Source organism: Cupressus sempervirens, chromosome 4 (assembly GCF_028749045.1).
Source record: "Cupressus sempervirens isolate cs-2001-9-10 chromosome 4, ASM2874904v1, whole genome shotgun sequence".
In the NCBI taxonomy this organism is placed as follows: Eukaryota; Viridiplantae; Streptophyta; class Pinopsida; order Cupressales; family Cupressaceae; genus Cupressus; species Cupressus sempervirens.
Genome location: NC_143121.1, coordinates 499,906,259 through 499,910,913, shown reverse-complemented (window position 1 = coordinate 499,910,913; position 4,655 = coordinate 499,906,259). Strand labels below are relative to the sequence as shown.

At 29.5% G+C, this 4,655-nt stretch overlaps 1 pseudogene; it reads left to right on the top strand.

Moving 5' to 3' along the window:
• Positions 1–2,873: 2,873 nt before the first annotated feature.
• Positions 2,874–3,410, top strand: LOC149562126 (small COPII coat GTPase SAR1A pseudogene; annotated as a pseudogene).
• The last annotated feature ends 1,245 nt before the right edge of the window (positions 3,411–4,655 follow it).

Genomic DNA, 4,655 nt, shown 5'->3' with positions numbered 1-4,655 from the left:
TAATAAATTTCAATTCACTTCTCATTAAGTGATTTAACAAGCCAATTAATTTAGCCATGTAGTACTCCGCCCTCCAATCAATTCACTTCTCTAGTTAATAAAGTGAGTTCAACTATCTAATCAATCCTTGTTCACTCATCAATCAAATCCAATAAATATCCTCAATCATGGAATCCTAATTGAATTCCACATTTTCTAAAAAATGAGAGGTAATTCTCATAATTTAAAAATCACATAATTTTGACTTCTTATGGTGTCCAAGTGAGCACAAAACTAGGAACCCAAAATTTTCATTAAGGAGGAGAACAAGATAGATTTTAATTTGAATTACATTATTTGATTTATGCATTCCATTGGTCTTTCTCTTTTGATGTTTATGAATTGCCTTAGCAATGATTTATATTCTATGGTTGTCTAATTGTGTTGTTCTAGATTTCCAAGATCCAATTTTACCCTAATACAAAATTGTGAACTCAATGTAAAGACCAAAAAGTTTTTTATTGTATAAAAATTATGTGTTTGTGCGCGGTTAAAAGTTTTTTTGACACAACTATATTACCCATATAACATAAATGTTGTGTATTCGACACAATCATATGAACTATACATCACATCTACTAGTTCCATTAATTTCATTCACCTAATTAATGCACTACAACAATGTTTTGTTTACTACATTACTTCTACAATTAATTTGTTTGTATAGGTGGTTGTGTTTATTCTTAACAAGGTTATGTGGTATTATTTATGAATATCATATAGTATTTTTTATAGATGCATGCAAGGTTATTTGGATAACATCCTCATTTTTACAAATTGAATTGTGATTCATCTTTGTTTCTGTGATTTCATTCGACTTATCTAATAAAGGTATTCAACACAAGTGTCATACAAATTTGCCACACCTATTGTTTTGAAATTTGCATTTACACATGAAGCAACACAATCAATTTTATAAACATAGAAAAGTAAAACTCAATAAAACATCTTAATAGAGAAAAGGAAAGAAGGAAATGAAACTTAATCGAGATTCCACACATAGAGCAATAGCATAAGAATTGGTGATTGATAGTGAGTTGAGAGAAACCTTTAAATATTACTTGTAAAAGGTATACACATATTATGATAAATACATGTATATTAGTATTGATGAATGTTATTTTCTTGATTATGAGAATTAGATTCTATAACCAAGGGGTTTTGATACTAATTTATTATATTTTCATCTTATGGCATGGAGTGCCACCCTTAATTGCTTGATTCAAACAAACTTTCACATTTGTATTTGATGATTTATAAATAATAATTAAAAATATATGTTTGTAGCTAATACACATTTTTATTTGGGATGATCAATTAACCCTATGTTTCTTGTGTATCTAGTGTCCTTGCACATTTTCCTCTAGAATATTTACCATTTTCTTTTTCATTGGAAATATCTATCAGAGGATTTCATCACCCTAGAGATGACCTCAATCTAACAAGTCCCTTTTTTAGTATAAAGATAAGGCTTTGATTAAACTTTGGTTTTACCTAACTAATTGTGGGAATACATGTTCTTAGTGACTTGGATTTGGCGAGCCAATGTAATTAACCAAGGAATTTAGTTTCCTCTTGTTGTCTAATTAGGCAAGTGATATAGATTTGATTAAGATCCCTAGGATAGAAGCCACCTAAGACACCTCTAAACATTATCTTATTTTAGTGTAAAGGGAGAAAAGAATCTCCCCAGAGATTCCCATCATATGTGCCCCAAGGTATTGTCTTACTTGGAGAGAAATCTTCTTCAAGCAACATCCATAGTTACAAGAGGACTTTCATGTTCTAGTAGTGACAAGGCTCTGTGAGTTGATGGACTACCATGCAATGAGACTGGAGTATTTTAATAAAGCTTTATGACCTTGGGATAGTTACCATTTGTTAATGTTTTCATTTGTTTAAGATGAGTAGAAATCTTGTAGATTGAAAATCTCATTGGTTATACACAAAGTATTTTAGAGTTAGCTTTTTTCAAACAACCATACTCTATTTGTGTGTTTGTTACGTTTAATTGCAGCTATTTTGATTCCATGAGTGATATCTATAATTCTATTATTGAATTATTTGTATTTCTATTACTAAATTGTGTGTTTAGAAAATACCGCTATTGTTGCATCATCTAATTTGATGCTTTATTTATTGTGATCTATCTTTTTAGATTTATAAACAACTTTAAAATCATTTTTTTAATATTATATAAAGACATATTTTAAGATATTAAAAAAAATGAAATAATTTTTTTATCTTAAATAATTATAATATTATTTTAATTATTATAAATGATAATAAAAACTATTATTATTTTCTTGGAACATAAAGCTTTCTTATATTTTCATTTACCCACTTTAAGACTAAACATCCTATACATTTTCGTCTATAACTATGATAAGAGGTAGAAGAAGGGTCAAAAAAAGGCATGGTAAAATTTTTGGGAAGAAAAATAAAAAGATTTTATAATAAATTTTTGCAAATTGCATTGAGCCCATCTGAGATTGTGCACATCAAGAGAACCCCATGGATACAGACTAGCTTGATCTTCTATTGATCTCCTATGGTTTTTTGGGAAGAAGAGGTGTGTAAGATTAATTTTATGCCCTAGTTGTTTTCCCACCATTTTTTACTTATTATCAAAAAATCTTCATATCAAGTCATATAAAATAGGATTTTTTTTATTTTCTGGGTCGCCTGATTTGGCAGTACATTAATTATGCATTTCAATTATAATTTCAGGCACCCATTAGGATGTAATTCATATTAATCTTCTAGTTTTGATCCACTGATTTAGTTAAAATTTGGGTTCTGTTGCTAGGGTTTGTATAGATAAGGGGTCAAAGATGTTTGTGTTTGATTGGTTCTATAACATTCTAGCCATCCTACGGTTGTGGAAGAAGGAGGCAAAGATATTGTTCCCGAGTCTTGATAATGTGAGGAAGATCACTTTGATGTACATGCTGAAAGATGAGCATCTAGTTCAAAATCAACCTACACAATATCCCACATTTGAGGGACTTAGTATTAGGAAAATAAAATTCAAGGCTTTTGATTTGGGTGGCCATCAGATTGCTAGGAGAGTCTAGAAATCTTACTATGCCAAGGTGGGCGTTGTTGTATATCTTGTTGATGCTAGTGATAGAAAGTGATTTGCAGAATCAAAAAAGGAGTTGGATGTATTACTTTCTAATTATTCACTTATAGTTGTGAATTTCTTAATTTTAAGAAACAAAATGGACATTCCATATGCGACATCAGAAGAGGAGATTTGATATTACCAACGCTTGGAAAACTACACCATTGGTAAGGGGAAGGTCAATTTGGCAGACTCTGATGTATGATCTATTGAGGTTTTCATGTGCAACATCGTTAGGAAATAGGATATGACAAAGGTATTAAGTTGTTATTGTAGTATATCAAAGAGAATTCCTCATAATATTTTTGTAATCCAAGGATGTTACTGTATCTGAAATTAATTATAATTGGGGGTCAATTCTAATAAGAGAAATATTTATGATGCATTATTAATTAATTAACTGCATTAACATAACTAATACATGAATCTTGTATATTCAATTTAGTGCAAGTGTAGTTTTGTTAAGGTTTCAGCCTGACAATGTAATAGTTTTGAGGAAAAAATATTATAGGATTGTTCTTTCTATAGATATTTCTTAGCTATTTAAAATTTATGAATTGGTACAATTCTAACTTAATATGCTTCATGAAAAATAATATAATGGAAATTTCTATCATAGTTTAAGGATTTAGAAAAATTTATTATATATTTATGGCATAAGCTTATGAAGCTTGCATAATTGCTTGCTGGGGAGAAAATCTTGGAACAAATCTAGGTTTTTATGTTGTTCAATTGTTTTTAGCATTCCTTCGAGTCTAAAGAAGTGGAATATGGGCCTATAATCAATTATGATAGCTTTTCAATGGAACCAAATTTAAAATCCAGATTACCATTAACAAAAAACTGTTGAAGGAAACCTACGACCAATTGTTAGAAATTGGTTTTAATTTTATGGTGTAATGGAACAACAATTATTTTCTTTGTTTCTCCATTTATTCCATTAAATCCTTTCTATTTTTTGGGTTCCCTTTCTTTGGTCCTTTTTCTTGGTGGATTAATGCAATTTGTTTCAAACTTAAGTTCTTTGAAATACAAACTAGAGGTTCATGAATCATTGCTAGTTTTAACAATGGGGAAAAGACAACCCATGTTTTGAAAAAAATATTAATTATTTTTTTGATAATGATAATTAAACACAATAGTAGTAGGTAATGCCAAATACTAGAGAAGAATATTGACTATATACGATGTAGGCTGCTCTCTCATTATGTTTTTTCTTTCCTTAGTACCTTTTCTCCTTCCTTTAACTATCTCATTTAATAAGAGGTGGATGTCTGATTGAAGAAATGTAGCCACTTTATCATGAATAGTTTCTACTATCTTTTGGAAGCAAAAAGCAAAAATACTTAGCTTAAAAATTGCAAAGACATCCTAATTTCTTTTACTGCCCATTCTGAACCTTTAACTATTAGAATGGTGTTGTATGCGATACTCCCAACTATCAATCTACCTTCCTCTTAACTAAATGAAAGAAGATTATCATTTTCTT